General features: G+C 35.3%; 1 long non-coding RNA gene across 1 annotated transcript; it reads left to right on the top strand.

The window, feature by feature from the left end:
- Window positions 1–7,821: 7,821 nt before the first annotated feature.
- LOC121037937 (uncharacterized) lies at window positions 7,822–18,024 on the top strand. The gene is made up of 3 exons (XR_005794068.1): window positions 7,822–7,904; window positions 12,164–12,250; window positions 17,625–18,024. It is a non-coding gene; the product is annotated as an uncharacterized LOC121037937 (long non-coding RNA).
- The last annotated feature ends 1,578 nt before the right edge of the window (window positions 18,025–19,602 follow it).

Here is a 19,602-nt window from a genome sequence, read left to right as displayed (position 1 = left end):
CCTTATGAATCCATTATTTTGCCCACCAATTATGCTGGCTGCTGGCTGCCCCTTCAAACGTTAATGTTAGGGATGTGGGCTAACTTCAAATTTAAAGAACTTATCCACTATTGATATAGGTTTTAAAATTTTCACCACCGACAATACTTCAGCTGTCTTGTTGAAAATTAAATGGGAATATTTCAGAAATGCACATCATTTTTTATATTCTCCAAGGAAGAATAACATCAAGGCTTTCATCTTTGGGTCAGCACAATGTGTCATTTAGCTAAGGCAACTGAAATTTTTTTATGTAAATTATGGAACAGAAACATTTACTTATTAACTGAATATCAATGAACAGAAGAGGTATTTATTGCAACTGATAAGGGAATCTTGTGTCTATGGGAGAAAAAGGTGGTGTTTCAGTATCTTTGCAAACATCAGCCCTGTGTTTGGCTAAAATAAGAGCTGTTAGATTAACTACATTCATCAGAGGCAATAGTAAATAATTTGAAAAAAGTGAAATAAATAGTGAAAAACTGAAATACAAGTGAGGTAAATAAATACAAGTGAGGTAAAAAAAAACTTAAGTTTTTATTGATGTTAAGAAATTGTCGTTAAAAAATCATCTCATTACTAGTCCTCCAAAGGAAATTATAATTAAATAAAAATCTTTCTATGAATTTCCTGAAAGTTTTAAATTACAATTAATCTATTTATCCTTAAATCACTGTATTTCAGACAATACATAAAAACATTAACAACACATAATCCTCTAAAAATAACATTTTTTAATGTTTATTTATTTTTGAGAGAGAGAGAGAGAGACCCAGCACGAGTAGGCGAGGGGCAGAGAGAGAGGGAGACACAGAATCTGAAGCAGGCTCCAGGCTCTGAGCCCAACTTGGGCTGGAACTCAAGAACCATGAGATCATGACCCTAGCCAAAGTGAGACACTCAACCAACTGAGCTACCGAGGCACCCCTAAAAATAACATTTTAAGAGAAATAGAATGTAATGTTTCATAAGTAGAATGTTCCATGCTGATTTTTTTAAAATTTTGAATTATAAGCTTCATTTTTTTTGGCATTTTTTATTGAAGTATTGTTAACATACAGTATTATACTAGGTTCATAGTAAGCTTCTTTTTTTAAAGTTTTTATTTAAGTTCTACTTAGTTAGTATACAGTGTAATATTATTTTCCGTTGTACAATTTAGGGATTCAACGCTTACATACAATACCTAGTGCTCATCACAAGTGCCCTTCTTAATACCCATCACCTGTTTCACCCTTGCTTCATTTTGTCTCAACTTTTATTTCATTAAAATAAGTTTAGCATAGCTACATTTTTTAAATAGTTTTAAGATACACATTTTTATATTTTTTAAATTTTTTATTTGGAAATAACTTCAAACTTACAAAAAGTTGCAAAATTATAATATGTAACAGTAAAAACAATTCACCCTTTCACATATTGTTAAAATTTTATCCCATTTACTTCATAATAGATCTGTGTGTGTGTGTGTGTGTTCTGGAACATTTGAGGGTAAGTAATATACTTGATGACACTTTCCCCTAAATATCTCAGTATTTATTTTCTATATTGAATAGGGAATTGTCTTACAAGTACAGTGTACTTATTAACTTCAATTATTAAAATAGCTAATTTACTTTTATTCAGCCCACCATCATTCTTCCAATTTTGTCAGTTGAGGTTTAACAACTAAGTGGCATATCTGACTCTTGTTTGGCTATGTTTAGTTAAGCCTCATTAGACTTCCTTTAAGAAGACTAGAAATGGAGCATTTCCTTAGATTTTCTTTGTCTCTCGTGACTATGGCACTTTGAAGACCAGAACCCTCCTTTTTTTTTCAATAGACCATTTTTCATTTTAGGTTTGTCTGATGTTTCCTCATGATTAGGCTCAGTAAGAATACCGCATTGGTTATGCTGTGTCCTCTCAGAGTGGCATACAATGGCCATCTTCCTCTCATCAGTGATACTTTTTTGGTCACTAATCAACGTGTCTTCTGATTTCTCCACTGTGTAATTCCTTTTTTTTTTCCAGGTAACTAATGAAGAGTTTGTGAAGAGACTTTAGGACCATACAAATATCCTGGTCTTTTAGATTCAGTATCTACTGATGATTCTTTCTTCATCAGATCTCTCCTGTGATGGTTGCAAAGGCTAATTTTCCAATGTCAGCATTCCCTCCACATTTACAGGTCAATCCTTAGCATTCTACCATGAGTAAGAGCCTCCCTTCTCCAGCATTTATTCACCCATTCATCTGTCTGTCGCTGATTATCAGGATGCGCTCATGACTTCTACCGTTCTTTCATTGCTTTATCATTACTGGAGCTACTTATTTTTGTGCTCAAGTTCTGCTTTATGATATTCACTGTATTTGTAATTTCTTGAATGATGACTATCATTCCTGTTAGAATGGAAGCTCCTTAGTGCAGAGGTCACCATGTCCCCAGGGCTTATTACACAGCCGTACTCAATGAAAGAAGTCAAGGAAAGATTTGTTAAGTGGTCAAAAGAACCATGATCCAACACAAAACATGTAAACAGCATTGTTACGAATCTTCTGAGGTGTATATCTCAACTACAAAATGAAGAGCACACTGCTATTTCTTAATTTTTTTTAATATTCATTTTTGAGAGAGAGAGAGAGAGAACAGGAGAGGGGAAGAGACAGAGGGAGACACAGAATCTGAAACAGGCTCCAGGCTCTGAGCTGTCAGCACAGAGTCCAACATGGGGCTCAAACTCAAGAATCGCTAGGTCATGACCTGAGCCAAAGTGGGATGCTCAACCTACTGAGCCACCCAGTGCTGCTATTTTATTGGAGGACTTAGGGGGAAACTAAAGAAAATTTTGAGAGGTAAATGAGAAGTTACTTCAGTTTAATCCTTTATAACTTCATGGATTTCCACCATTTTGGCTGGTAAAGCTTTTGGTTTACTCAAATATTCATCCTTGTCCCAGAGTCCTTTCTGCTCACAATTAATAGACAATGACTGATCCACATGAAGCACAGTCCTCATCAAACCCACAAACACTTATGGAATGAATGTAATATTCATTCATGGAGATGAGGGTAGATCAAAAATAGATTTAAGTTTTTTTGAAATCTAAACTAATAGTGCATTTTTAAAAATTATTAGGGGCACCTGGGTGGCTCAGTCGGTTAAGCATCCGACTTCGGCTCAGGTCATGATCTCGCGGTTCGTGAGTTCGAGCCCCGCGTCGGACTCTGTGCTGACAGCTCAGAGCCTGGAGCCTGTTTCAGATTCTGTGTCTCCCTCTCTCTCTCTGACCCTCCCCCGTTCATGCTGTCTCTCCCTGTCTCAAAAATAAATAAATGTTAAAAAAAAAAATTTAAAAAAAATAATAAAAAATAAAAATTATTAGACAATGACATATTGTCTAGATGTCAAGATGTTTTGCCCTCCTTGGTGGAATTAGTATGGCCCTGCTAGAAATGCAATGTCAAATTCAGATCACAAATAGCTCTTTCACAGATTTTAGGAGACACTGTATAGACTGATTCTGAATTTTTGGTTTTAAGCAGCATGTTATATTTTCTAATTATTGTTTAAAAGGAGAATTGAACCAGGAGCCAAGGTGGAGAATTAGGACTAATGAATAGAAGTTAAAGAAAAATCAACAATAGAATATTGTAAAGAAAAACTTTCTGATAATCAACATTATTGCTTTAAGAAAATAATGAGGACTTATCTTTTCCTTTCTTTTCAGAAACTAGGTAAGATAGAAACCAAGAATATGAAATTATATATATACATAGATATAGATGATATAGATATAGATATATAGATATATAGATATAGTTATAGATATAGATATAGATATGGTATATGATATATATAAAAGGCTAGTTGACCAGAAAGAACGGGTGTAGAGAATCCGTGATGCATGGTGTAGTTGGATATCAATGTTAAAAATGACTATATAGGGGTGCCTGGGTGGCTCAGTTGGTTAAACATTGGACTTCGGCTCAGGTCATGATCTCACAGTTTGTGAGTTCGAGCCCTGCGTCAGCTCTGTGCTGACAGCTCAGAGCCTGGAGCCTACCTGAGATTCTGTCTCCCTCTCTCTCTGTCCCTCCCCCCCACCTCTGTCTTTCTCTCCCCTTAAAAATTAAATAAACATTTAAAAATGTTTTAATGACTATATAAAACTAGCTATAATATCTTAGCACATGTCACATGCACAATGGTATATATACATCCACACAGTCTTATTTAAATAAAACTTTCAAAATATATTTTCATAATGATCTACAAAAGTAGATATAACTATTCCCAAGTTATGTAGGAAGGTACTAAGGCGAAGTAAAATTATGAGAGGCAGTATGCGAAGGAATCAAATTTAAACTTGTTACTCCAAAAGCAATGAAACTTCTCAATCAATAATGTAGATTCTAAATACATAAGAAATTTACAACTTATATTTATAAAATCAAGATTTCTTCCCAGGTTATGCTCTGCATCAAATGTTGGGTATTCTTTTCAAATCAATTCTTTATTGAACATTTACTCAAGCAAGTGAATGATATCTTCAAAATAATAATAATAATAATAATAATAGTAGTAATAATGGTGAAGATTTAAATGGTGTTTACAATGTATCAAGCACTGCTCTAATATGTGCCCTTAGCCAAATTTCACCATTATCCATAATAAATATTAAATATTTATTTAATTGTAATAATAATATTACAATATTAAAAATATATGTACAAATACCAGGTGTCAGTATAGATTCAGAAATGTTTTTATGTCATTAACTCCATTTCATTAATTAAATAACCTAAGCTAAAAATAAGAAATGACATAAACAAATTTCTTAGAGTCCTATATGATTCACTATTCCCTGCTTATAATAATTTTCCATAGAGAAATTAAGTGGATTTTCTGTTGTGATTTTGTAAGTATTGGGGAAATGTCCTGTTTGCAAACTACTGAATGAGTATTTCTGTTTAGAACTCTTTATACTAATACCCTCTCTATTGAAAAGCATTGCCCTTCTAATATCATGCCCTAACATACATTCCGCATTAAAATATTAGCTGATTATTAGCCAAAAATGGGAGAAAGTTGGGATTCTATTTCTTGTTTTATAGTATATAAACTTGCTAGGGAAAGGAAAGACCACCAGTTTCTTTTAGTATTTATTTCTTATCATCACAGTGCTGCATCATATATTTTTCCTTCTTAGGATTGTAGAACAAGCATCCAGTAAGCTCCTTAGAACATTCATTCATTCACTCATCCATACATTCCTTTATTTGGTACCTACTATGTGCCATGTGCTATTTCAGAAAGAAGGAATGCATTTACAAGCAAAAGAGACAAAGTCCCTGCCCTCATAAAACTTAACATTCTGTTGTAGTTGTAAAGACAGTGCACCCATAAAAATATGGAATTTAATGCCACATCTTTAAAAAGTGCATTAATTAAAAAAATAAAGCAGTATAATCATTTTCCTCATAATTCTAATGTAAAGCATAATTGTAACAGGAAAGACAACAGGAAAGCTATGCCATTATTCTACCTGCAAAGTAAAGGTGGTATATGAATATGAATTTCTGGGGACTTCTCTGCAGTGTAACTCTATCATTTGCTGAGAGAAAGGAAATGCTTTTTATGTTTTAGGGTTTCATTTGAATTTCAGGAGACCTGCAATATCATTTTTGAGAAAATTCTTATTAATCAAAATCTTTTGTAAAGTGGTAGATTAACCTATTCAGCCTGTTATTTACTATAAATTCCTGACTTCCAAGGACTCTCCCTTCATACTCAGAGACAGCTTGCCAGGAGAACTTACCTGTATTTCCATGAATACAGGTACATATCTTTTCTTTTAAGTCAGTAGCAAGTATGTTTTCACTGTCAAAGAGTATTATCTTCAGAGAGGCAAAAATGCTGCCATCAGATAGGGCTGTGCTGCCCCTTTGGGGTTTTGTCAACAGAGGTTTTGTTCATTGAAGAGCTGCCCTCAGTTTTTTTCTTCTATGAGACTTCACCAAAGTATTTTAGATTTGCTCTCACAATTAGTCTATTTGACTTTACATTCACTTGACTCTTGTAAATAATCTTATACTATACTTAATCCCAGATTTGAGATTTATTATAGTTCCAGTGCCCTGAAAATCAGCCAAACTCCTCAGCCTAGGCGCTCACACAAGGAGAATACTAAGGACAGTACTAAAGTTGGATGGTCTGAATTTTCATGAAGAAGGACCTTTTGTTCTCCTCCCAGGAACTAAACAAAACGAGTCGCTAGGCCAACTCCCGGAGCCAAAGTTACAGAGTCAAGCAGAGGCCATTTAACTGAGAAATAGACAGGTTTTTAAAGGGAAGAAAATTTTAAAAGAAAAACAACCTGTCCCTCTTACCTATACTCTTGGATCATGCTCACTTTAATGCTACCTGTGTTTTCTATAATAATTTCATTTTTTCTCCTTTAATAATTCATTTTGTGGAAATGTGGTAATGGCACACTACTTCAAATGTACTATTTATCCAATTCACACATTTCCCAACTTACACACCTTTTGTCCCATAATTGAATTCATTTTATGTCTACCTCTAGGTTATACCCCAGCCCAAGATTCTGAGGATCTGTAGGCATCTGTGACAGTGGATATTTATTTGGCCCCAGCCACACTTTCTGAAACTCATCATTATAGGCACTAGTCCAGTGCTAAACAGTGCCTTAGGTCTGATAGAGTAGGACCTGCCTTTGCCTCTGTTTCTGAGTTCTTGTTCAGCCTAATATTCAGTCCACTCTAGAACCGAAGCCTTTCCAAGCTCTTACTAATTCCTATCCCAGTGTCTGGAACTCTTTCCTAAATTTTTTACCAGTGTCCACATCATTGCTGCTTACAGAGTAGAATAGTAATACATTAAGGTGGGCATTCAGAGGGCTCAGAAAAGTCTAGAAAACTGTATGATTATAACATTATACTTCTAAAATTAGCTTCATTACCAATGTTTGCCTTCTAGAAATCTTGCATTATTTGACTTACAATAGTACATTATAAAATCAAAACATCTCATAAATTTTTTACTTTCATCATCAAATTCCTAATGACATTTGTTTCTTTAATACCAAAGTGTTTGTTCTTTAAAGAACATAATCGGAAGGGAAAATTGTAATGATAGTCTGAAAAATAAATGCAAACTTTCAACTTTGTTTATATTTATTCAGATAATGCTTTCACTAGCTCAATGCAAAAGTGTTCAAAACCAAATATTTTGAAATGTAAGCATCTGAAAAACAGTAAAATAGAAACATTGCCTAATAAAGGATGTTAAGAAACATTCAGATATCTTTAAGAAATATTCCTATTTCTGGGAAATAATGTACTACATAGAAGTGAAAGTATGTCCTCTCATTTGACATGATGGATAGCCAAGATTTTATGTAATGGAAAACATAAAGATATTTCACCATGGCAAGGAACTAGTACCTTATCCCTTCATGTTCTAGTATTTCATTGCAAGGTTTATATTATCAACATCAAGCAGAAGAGTCTCACAAGTAGACAAGGAAAAGAATAAATGAAGAAATACATTTCTGTTGGTCCAGTTTAATCTAGATATAATCTACATTTGGAGCACTGTTCCAAATTTTTTTTTTTTTTTTTTGGAAATCAGATACGGATGAGAATTGGGGAGGGGCGCTTGAATAGAACATCTCCAAAGAGAAATTCTCACAAGCACAATCTTTTGCATATAGATACAGCATTTTAACAAATTCCATGATACACAACATGGACTTCTTAGACTCTTGCTTTTCAAATTGCAGATCTGTACCCATTAGCTGTCCATGGATTAATTTCTTGGGCTGGAAATGGCAGTTTAAAAAAAACCCTGAAGGATTCAGGTAAGTTTCTCACAGTAGTGATGTAGTTTTGGAATCTTCCTTCATTCATCCATAAAAACAGACCAGACAGGCAAACAAGAATAGCAAAACCAAAACTGCTGACAGCATCTACAACAAAACTTCATGAATCTCACAATGTGAGCACACAGAGAACCTACAACCACAAAGATCTACAATACCCCGATGGAATCAGCATCTGATTGGCAGCAAGTGGAGGAAAGGGAATAGGCTTGATGGCCCTACAACTAGTAAACAGCCGATCGCCATAGGGTACTCACTGGAAATTGTGGCAGGTCAATGTGACAATGGAAGCCAAAACCATGCAGAGTTTCTGCAATCATGGATAAAGTCAGGGTATTCAAATGTGATATGGTCTGATGATGCCTGAACTGTATACACTATTAAACTGTCATACAAAACAATCTTCTAATTTTAGAAGTACAATATATATTATAATCATACAAAGAAAATTGCTTTTCTTTTAACTGAAATATTGCTAATTATGGCAGGGCAGCAATATCAAGGCTAGTCAGCCCTGAGAATTACCTAGAGTTGTATCGTACTTCATTGATTCTAGAGGCATTTTTTTTTCACATTTTAACATCTCTCAATCATCGTGGTCCTTACATTTGACAGTGTCTTAGAATTTTAGCACTTTTCCTCAGATCATAATACATTAAGTAAATAAATTATTTTTCATACAATTGATGGCACCTTAGATATGAAGACATACAGTATTTTCCTATTATCTGCACAATGGCCCATCATAGGCTTTACCCATGTAGGGCCATTATTTTCTGGTCAAAGTCAAGAAGTTTGGCACAACAGAACTCAATGCTACCTCAATACAGAGATGGTAAAAATGATAAGCAATTACTATTGGAGATCAAGAAAAACTACTTCCTAGTTATGTAACGTTATACAGGAAAATTGAATTGTACTTTTTCATGTTTCCTAAATTTTAAAAGTTCACTAGCTGAGACAGTAACATTTATAATTATTATTTATTGGTTGTTTTATAATGTTGGTCTTATGGAAGTTATAGGCAGAGTAGAAATCTGGATAAAATTGAAAGCAATATCCACAGTACTACAGCTATTTACATCACAAGTGCCCATTGCCATTATATGAATTATTTCTCTGATGCTAGTAAACAGAAGAAAACATAATGACTTAAGTTAATTAATATGTTAAAAATAGTATAAGGGCGCCTGAGTGACTCAGTCAGTTAAGCTTCCAACTTCAGCTCAGGTCTGTGAGCTTGAGCCCCGCATCGGGCTCTGTGCTGACTGACAACTTGGAGCCTGGGGCCTGCTTCGGATTCTGTTTCTCCCTCTCTCTCTGCCCCTCTCCCCCACTTGCACTCTGTCTCTCATGCTCTGTCTCTCTCTGTCTCTCAAAAATAAATGTTTTTTTAAAAAACTTTAATAGTATAAATAGTAATTATAACCTAGGTTACTGTTGTGACTATCATAGATTTTTGACATGATTATTTGATGTTAGCAGCTAATGGGTTAGTCTGGGTCCAATCAAGAGACAAAAATCACACAGTAATTTAAACGGGATGTTTAATATAAAGAATTATTAAGTTATAGTAGGAGAGTAGTTATGAAAAGGATGTAAAGAGAATACTAAAGGATACCCTAAGGTTGGGGAAGTCCTTAAGGAAAGACAAATTTGGGGGACACCTGGGTGTGTGAGTTAAGCATCCAACTCTTGGTTTCAGCTCAGGTCATGATCTCACCGTTCAGGTTCAAACCCTGTGATGGGCTCCACAACTGGCAGCATGGAGACTGCTTGTGATTCTCCATCTCCCTCTTCAGCCCCTCCCCCACCAATGCAGTCTCGGTCTCTCTGAAAATAAATAAATAAACTTAAAAAAAAAAAAAAAAGGAAAGGCAAACTTGGAAGAAGTTCTCCCTTCCAAGGCTGAGGTTCAGACCTAACGGGAAAAGGCATGATTGTAGCCCACTGGTTGGCAGGGACGTTTGCTGCACTGCTGGGCCAGAAGAGGTCCACATTGCTAGGAAAATAAGAAATTACCCTTCTGGGTGAGGAGAGCCACAGCTATCAGAGATTGTGCAAAGGGGGTAAGAACGCGGCTGTAGGAGAGAAGCATGGAGCATGCAGTGCCCACACTTGGCGGGCTGCAGAAAGATGGTCACCATGGCCAGCGATGCAAGATTCCCAAGGAACTATGCCCGCTGGGTCCAGGCTCTGGCCAAGTGCCACTGCGTGTCTTCACACATACAACCACTGACTAACCCTGCAGCAGAAGCAAGAAAAAGAAAAGCCACACACACAGGAGCCATGAAAAGCTACTCCCTGCTGCAATGTTTCTCCCACTCTGCTGGCTAAATTTACATCATGCTCCTTAGAAAGAAAAAACGTATTGTTCAGTATGGGCACTCAGAAGTAAAGGGTGAATTTGGAGTTGAGAGGCGATAAATTGATAACTGGCACTGCAAGCGATTAAAGACATCTTTGAAGTGTCTGCTGTAAGTGTAAGTCCTGAGTGAGATACTAGGAAGAACACCATCACTAGGAAGCTGTGTGGCGTAGCAGGAGTGGAATGAGAAGGAGAGGAACGGATGGACAGAAATTATGCTTATGAAGAATATGCCTAGAAACCCAGAGTCCCAGGTAGTTAGGGAAAACACCTTTCATTCGATAGTATTTTAGAATTTTAGGAATGCTACATATCATCTCATTTTTGATGTTCACAAGTATCCTGTGAAATTAGTTGAGTCATTACTATCACTGCAAATTTATAAATGAGGAAACGGTGGCCCAGAGACATTAATGCACTTAACCAGAGTCTCAAAGCTAGTGAATATCAGAGGATTTGATGTTCAAATTTTAGAAATGCATGTTTAGGACTGTGGAACTTACTGTGGCTTTGACAATGAAATTAGACTAGAGTTGTCTCAGGGTCCCATTACCCAGAAACATGTTGCATATTACAAAAGAGTCTATCAGCAAACATTTAAAAGTGTGCTCTACAAATCTAGCCATATCTGTAATCGGCTGGGACAGCTGCTACTTTTCTCTCTTCTGCAGTTCTGGATAATCCCCATTTTCTTCCAGAATTCACAATACACACACAAACATACACACCACGAACTGCCTGGGCACAAAGGTGGTGCCTATCATGGAAACTTTCAAAAGTCTAGCTGTGAATATATTTAAACTTTATAAAAATGATCCCTGGCTGTTTTTTTCTTTAATGCCTAATGTGCATCTATCATAGGAAGAATTAATGAAGCACACAAAAGTAAAATATGACAACTCACAAACGCTAATTAGATTTGCTAGGTATTAACACACCTGCTATATTCCCTGACTCATTGGGTTTTTTCCTTGTTTAAATAATTTTTAATGTCACGTCCTTAAATCCAGACTCAATGCGTATAGCTTTTCAAACTTACCTAAATCTTTAGGTCTGCTGAGTACACCCTCTCCGTTCTAAGTATTTAAATTGTGCCCGAGGCCAAAAAAACACAAAATTTATTCCAGCCTAAAATATCCAGGTAATAAAAAGGAATACTCTTTTGTTTGAATAACGGATAACCTCCTCTATTTTCCAAGTCATTTTAGGTATTTTCTAAACAATAAATATCAACTGTGGGATTTTTTTTTATATCCTTCTTTGGGTATTAGTGGTAAAATTAAATTTCCATTGTTATGGCACTCACTGTCCAGTTTGGGGGTTATGTGCATCCTGTGCCTTCCCTCTCTTCGGCTCCCTACATAAGCATCTCATGATCACTAACGACCACTACCAGAGAGCGTCACGGTAAGCGTGTGTCAGTAAAACTAAAAATCGCCACTGGAGAGGCTGTGACAAAAATTTTAGAAAGAAGCTGAGACCACTGAATAATTTATAATTATCCTTTGTCTAGTAAACAACATCAGAACTAATTGTAAAATGTGTAGTCTTCAGACTCTTCCTTTGTATGAACAAATGTAATTATATAAGGAAGAGGAAAGAAGAGCATATTTTCTGTCGGTCCCCTTTCTTTCCTTCAGTATAACTTCCTTTACATCTGGATAAATCTCCTATTTGCAGCAATTTACAAGTATGGCAACATTTGATGTAAGACTTGGGTTTTCTAAATTATTTGAAATAAAATATCTTAAAAAATTCTGGGAATCTAAATGTGTGAAGCATCTAGTACGAGATTTCTTGACAGGAATTTTTCTAAATAACGTTTTGTTCCTTTTTTTTTTTTTTTAATCATGCTGTTTTAACCTTGAAGGACAATTTCCTGTGGTGTCTCTGTAAAGCTGCAAATGCCATGTCAGAAACAACAGGGAGCCCCAGACTGTGTGACGTGGAGTGAGAGGTACGTGGTATAAACGATGGGAACTGAAGTCCTCTGCCAGAGAATAGTAAATATTTTTTAGAACAAAGGTTATTACTACTGAGCGGAAGAAAATAACTCCACGTGTTCATGCTAAAAACAAAGACATTTAGACATTTGAAAATAAAAACTTAGCAAGAGTAATCTGAGGATGCAGGTGGATTTGGTAAAGAGAGCTAGCTGTTCAACCATCCTCTGGTCCATGTTCTACAGACGCTTCTCATCCTAGTCTGACAAATGGGGGACTGTGTCCCGCTCCTACCTATAGATTGACAGGTAAAGAAAACGTTAATGCGTTTGTTCATGTTGGATGATACCGCCTTTTTTTCTTTTACCATTTTTAAAGGTTGCAGATTTTCACCATGGCAAATTTTGATTTTGTTTAAACAGTTAAGAAAATATTTTCAAATCTTAAATAAATAGATATGTAGGATCTTACTTAACGTGTTTTCTGTTTGTAGGTAAATACCAATATTTGCAATTGACAAAAAATGACAACAAATACTCAGTATAGTCCCTCAGCTATTTATATTATATACAATTTTTTAAGGCATTTAGAATTTTAAAGCTAATGTATTTAGTGTCAGAACCTATGTCTGATGAAAACCACATCTTGAAACAAACATTTTTTCAGTCTTTTAAGCTATCTAGACTTCAGAATTATTATTAATTCTGAACAGGTCAGTTCTGATCGTTCTGGGCAAACAAACTTTCCAACTATCATCTGTTTTTCTTAATATTACTTGAGGAATTTTGGCAGAATTTTTAATGAGAAATCATTAGGATTTAATTCCCATACATAGGTATGTAATGATTAAAAAAAAAATTAGCTTGCTTTCCTGGTGGATAATCTAATTCTCACCTTCTTTTGTATGTGCCTACGACTAATTATTTTAAAGTCAGACAATTTTAAATAATTATTCAAAGTATATATAGGGGTCATTGTGAAAGATATGAATTAGGAAGGACATGGCAATTAAGATATGAATAGTTATGTTACTACAGATCATGAAGACAAATGCAAGTTTTAAAGGCTTTTTCTTGTGCAAATCTATTCAGAAAAAAACACTTAGGTTCGGTTTATATGCACAACGTGCTTCACCCTTTCCTTGACTATTAAAACCACTAATTAGCAGCTGTTCGATTACTTAAAATAGTCAAGTTGTTCATGCTGTAGCTAAGGACAGAATGCACAAGTAAAAGAAAACTCATAGTAAATCCGTTATTTCCCTTGGAAGTACAAGTGTTAAATAGGATCTTATGTCTTGATTCATTGTCACAATGTGAGCCTGGATTCCACTAAGAAACTGTCATTTCACAAGTATTTGTCAAACCAAACATATTTTCTTTATACCATTAGATATATTAGTAAAGAACAAAACTGAATTACTAAAATAACATTTATTGGCTGATTATATATAAATTTTAAATATTAAAGTACGGTAACAATTTCCCTTTCATTGTTAGCAATGTTCCCCAGGAAAAATATTCTGCATTCTTTACAAAATTCTGCAGCAAAAACATAAATTCATGCTGAATTTCAGATTTATATATACATGAAATATTTGGGTGAAGTGGTTAAATTGGTTAAGTACTCTCTTCATAACTAATAACTAATGAAATATTTGCTTAATATTTTAATTGTAACTTTTTGCAGTATTTTTATTGTAGAAACAGCATCATTTAATAATATGTGGTAAAAATGAACAATTACGATATGTTTACAACAGAATACATTTTGTTGATTTCGACTTGGTCATATAAAATATTTTCTTTGTCATTTTCTCATAGGTTCTGTATTTCTTGGAATCATTCATTTTTGCTAGTTGGGAAATTTGGATCAAAAAGTTATAAACCTAAAATGTAGCAGAAATTTGAAATTAGAAGCATTTGATAGGGCAATTAAATCCAGACTCTTCCGAATGAAGTGTCTTTTTCACATTTGGCAAATAAGTAACTTTGCCCCAAAAACTTTAAAAAATATTTAATTAACACAGTTTGGAATAATGAAGAAATAAAACTTGTTTGTGCCTTAAAAATGTAGAACTTGCACATAGTTTCATTTTTCAAAGCACAAAATATCAAAAGTAATTCACAGAATCGAAGGAACGTTATTTCAAGAAACTTTTTTTTTAATTTTTTTTTAACATTTATTTATTTTTGAGACAGAGAGAGACAGAGCATGAACGGGGGAGGGTCAGAGAGAGGGAGACACAGAATCTGAAACAGGCTCCAGGCTCTGAGCTGTCAGCACAGAGCCCGACACGGGGCTCGAACTCACAGACTGCGAGATCATGACCTGAGCCGAAGTCAGCCGCTCAACCGACTGAGCCACCCAGGCACCCCTTCAAGAAACTTTTAAATTAGAAAATGTTTGGCAGTCTTCTGACAGCAAAGAAAAATAGTAATATTTTCTCCAAAACTCTGTAGTCAAATATCACTTTTAAGCTCGTACAGTTCTTATAAAATAGGGACAAAGTAACCTTGAGGTACGTTATCATACATATGGTATACCATATATTCAACAATTCAGCAATTCAACCCTCAACCATTAAGTTCAAAGATGTAATTAAGAAGATCGAAAAATGTATTCTTTTCCTTTTTCTCTTTTCTACTACTTTAATTTCTTTTTATTTAATCACCATTTTAGATTAGCATAAACACAATTTTATGTATTCTCTGGCTCTCCCCTTCCTATGGAGAATATAAGATTTAAAGAAAAAGAAGATCAAGCTGCTTTTTTCTTCCAATTGCAGCAATTCCACAGCAATTCAAGATACAGATAAATCTATACATGTCTGTCTTGTTTTGAAACGCTGAATTTAAACATCCACACACAGCTGGCAGGAGTGTAAACTGCTAAATCCAATGGAGAAAAGTAATTTTACTTTACTTGGTAAAGTTGAATATATGCATACCGTATGGCCATTCCTGTGTATAATACTCTAGTCTGGCAAAATTCCTCCTCCTGTGCACTGGGATGCATGCCCAAGTTCATAGCTATATTGTCCACAGTAGCAAAAAACAAACAAACAAAACTGTAAATAATTCGAAAACTCCAATGACAATGGATAAAATAAATAAATTGTGGCATACTTAGACACTGGAACATTTTATGGAGTGGAAAATCAATGAACTACAGTTATGGGCATCAACCAGGAAAATTATTTTAAAAAAACAAATATTAAATGAAAATTTAAGTAATGGAAGAATACAATATGATTCCATTGACTTTAATTTCAAAAACAGGCAAACCACATACACATTGTTTGGGAACACATTCAAATGTGGTAAAATTACAAAGAAAAGCAAGGCAATGATTAGCACCAAATTCAGGTGATTAGCACCACCTCTAGGAATGAGGGAAAGGGATGCAAGGTTAAGATCATTTGCATTCAGGTGATTTCTAAGATGCCTACCATGTTTTGTTTTTCATTGTGGGTGGTGGATACACAAGTGCTCAGTTTTTTGTCTTTATGTATTTTGTTTGTTTGTTTTGTTTTTTGTTTTGGGGTTTTTTTGGTTTCACTTTGGTTTTGGTTTTTGGTTTTTGGTTTGGGTTTTCATAACCGCACTCGGTTTTTGAGATTTACATATGTCACGTATTTCACAATGAAACAAGGAAAAGAAGGGGAAAAGAAATTAAATTTAGTCACATAACTGGTTGGCAAATTGCTACTGACTTTCTGATTGATTTCAAAGAGCTTTTTAACTAACTTTTTGTCTTCCCCAAACCAATAAACAAGCAAACATGCAAAAAAGTGTGTATGTTAGGGTGCAGAGTGAACCAAGACAAGTATTAATCTTAATGGACAAGGAATTATATCTGAATTTGTCAGAACCAAATTACAATACAGATGAGAGTTTAGGGCAGTCATTCTCAACAAAATTACAAGGGATCTCAGCCAAGAAAAGGACAGAAGAGGCTGAGAGCGATGATACTCCCTGAGGATAAGTGTCTGAATGGTTGGGGCAGGGAGAATATGAAAAAGTCATTCCCCCAATTATGTCATCTACTTAAAAGAATAACATTCTCTTCGTGCTCCTTTCCTTCATCCCCACCAATCTCCCACTGCACCCTCTATAACGGCGTTAATATGTACACGTGAACATTTTTTCTTTCAAATTGAAGAGCCCATCATCACATTTATTCACACCTTGAGCAGTTATTTACTAAGCACCTACAGTGTGCCAGGCACCAACTTTCCAAATAAAGCCGTGAACAAAACAAACAGAAAACCAAAATTCAAAAGCATCTAAATAAAGCAGAAGCCATGTATCTGATAGGATTAACACCCCTGTTTGGTCTGTTAATGGAAAAACACATTTTTTTGTTTTAAATTAAAATATTTAAGGTTTAGACACCCACATGGACACCCACAAATCTTTTGCTATACAGTCTAGTCCTTTGAGTATTTACATAATGAAGTAGGGATAAGAATGAGCTATCAATTATAAACAATAGGAAGGATGCAGCAATACACCCATTACCTACATGTGATATGATCATGTATCTGGATTGGAAGTACACACGAGCCTTAGGAAACAGGCTCTCTTATCCCAGCCATATTGCAGGAATTGGCTTCCACATCCTTCTCTGACATGAGACCATGGATAGTTACAGGCCAGACAAAGAGGCACTATTGGGTATACAGGCGAATGTGTGGGTCCACAGATTTTAAAAGTGAGCTGAGTTAAACTACAGTAGTTCCTGGTTTCTCATTATGTTTTAGGAGGAAAAATCAGGAAGAAAGGCTCCTAGTTGTCCCTTTTAGCCAGAATAATCATTTCAAGGGTGTGGCCAAATGCATACATCCATGAAATATTACATTCCTCTTCTGATTCCTCTGGCTTCCCCGGACCTATCTATCATCTAAATGGAGCCAAGATGGCAGCAAGAAAGTGTGGGTCTCAACAGCAGCCATGACAATCATATCCTTTACTAGAGAGGCAGCACCACATAGAGGCTTGGAGCACCGACTCCATAGCCACACTGCTCGAATGTGAGTCCTGGCTCCACAGCTTACTGTGTGACTTCAGAAAAGAGAGTTAACCTCCCTGTGCCTCATCTGTAAAATGGAAACCATAACAATACTAGAAACTACCTCAGAGAATTTTAATGAGGATTAAATGACTTGATATTTGTGAAGCACCTATAGAAACATAAGTGGTATGTGAATATTTGATAGTAATTCTTAAAAAGTTATACTTCACGAAAGGCTGTGTAATGATAGTGAACAAAATGTTTAAGTATCCTTCACCTAATTGCCAAGGTTGTTCCTGTTTTGTTTTCTCTTGTTTTGGTATTAGCATTAGGGTTAGTTCTTTTTTTTTTTTTTTTTTTTTTTATTCCCAGGAGAACTATAAACAATCTTAAATACTGATTGAACCGGGAGAAAGCCTCAATTATTAATCTAGCCTTATTCAGTCTGATTTTTCCACTGATTTCTAACAAGATCCTTATCTCAGAATGGAAATCACTGGTAAGTGTTATGATGGAGTATAGTTATTTTACATGTGAATGGTGCAGATACTCTTTATCAGTAGTGCCCACAACCAACTGTGTGTGGTTCCAGAGAAAATCTCCTCACCCCCAAAGCTGACTGATGCACATACCGAACATGTAATCACAGTTTGATTCTCTCCCTCCTCCTTACTGTAAGTAGGCCAACAGAGCTTGGGGTGAATTGAAAACATACATCTATTGATGGTAACTATACTCAGCCTTTTCTTAAAACAAGCCTGATCATTTCCCTTCCTCCAGGAGCATCCAAAGCTATTCAAATTCCCCTTCGTGTTTCTATTTTTGTAGACTGTAGAACAATGGCTAATCAAACTTTATCAAGATAAACATGAAAAAGTCCACCTGCTTGAATCACTCCCATGAGCCCATATCCATATTTTTAATAGAAGCCAGTATAAATAAGATAGGTAAAATAGGTCATATATAATTCCAATCCCATTCATGAGGGCCCCCTCATGACCCAATCAATCACCTCCCAAAGGCCCTGCCTCCTAATACCATCTCACTCTCACTGGGGGTTAGAATTTTAAGATATGAATTTGGGGAGACACATTTAGTCCATAACAACCGTTTAAGCACAGGCCCCTTACCACCTGAGCACTCCATTTCATCCCTTCAACCTGACATGCACCAGGTCTCATAAACTGACCTCAATTTTAGGAAATACTGTAAAGAATTGGTCACTGTGTTATAAGCCTAATTCAATCTAACTCCCTTTTGAAACATCGCATATTACAAACAAACTTGCTAACTGCTACAGTAATCAGTGTTTTACAGTGCACCCTTGGAATTAGGCTTCACAAAAATTGTGGCATGTCAATTAGCAACTTGATACCAATAGTGTGCATTAATAGAAAAGCAAATGCAAAATGATTAACTTGCATTCTAACTGTTTTAACATTACATACTTAGAACACATTAGCACAGAATACCTAAGAGTGTATTTTACTTTGAAATCTCCAGGCAGTGTTGTTAAGGCATTTTCTTCAAATACAGTTTCACTGATCACAATTTTATTGATTAGATCATGTTCTTCCCATATGAACCATATCCCAATGCATCTTCTGAGATTTCTAATATTGATTTCTGTAGAAAAGGGGAAAAATCATAAAACATTAGCAAAATAACATGAGAATCTTTATTAGATTTTTGGGTTATTTTCTTCATAATCTTTTATAGTTTTTCACCCACATCTAAGTTAGCAGCGTTTTAAAAAAAAAATCATATTGTCTGCAGGGAGTCTTTCTAAAGCATTCAACTTAGTTTTCCTAGAAACAACCATTTTCCCTTTCCAATTCTTATTTCATTAGTTTATGTAACATTTAATGCCATTACATAATTACAATAACAACTAGCATAAATTGGTTTGGAAACAAACACAACTGATTTTTGGCAAGCCCCCAACACTGACTGGTGGGAGCAGATATGTAGAACTTAAACTGGAAGGAAGCCTGTTAGCTCTAGTGAATACTCTGTGGCTTTGGGTCAGTGTGTTTTACAGAGGGAAGAGAGAGTTTGGGTTAATGCACTGAAATGAGAAAACATATGTTCAAGTTAACTGTTCTGTCACTTAACCTCATTAACTACTAGAAAAGTTCATCTCAAATAGAATATTAACATTTTAGCATTGTTACCTTATTAAGTGACACAGAGAAAGTTGTAATAATGGTATTCTTTACAAACATAATTTTTAAAACAAAATTGTATTAGAATCTCTTGGCTAAAAACAAAGAGGTTCAATGGGACGCCTAGATGGCTCCATCAGTTGTGTCCAGCTTCAGCTCAGGTCATGATCTCACGGTGCATGGGT

Source organism: Herpailurus yagouaroundi, unplaced genomic scaffold (genome assembly GCF_014898765.1).
Source record: "Herpailurus yagouaroundi ecotype Mexico unplaced genomic scaffold, PumYag 164, whole genome shotgun sequence".
In the NCBI taxonomy this organism is placed as follows: domain Eukaryota; kingdom Metazoa; phylum Chordata; class Mammalia; order Carnivora; family Felidae; genus Herpailurus; species Herpailurus yagouaroundi.
Note: the sequence above shows the minus strand (reverse complement) of the source record. Positions and strands in the feature narration are given on the sequence as shown.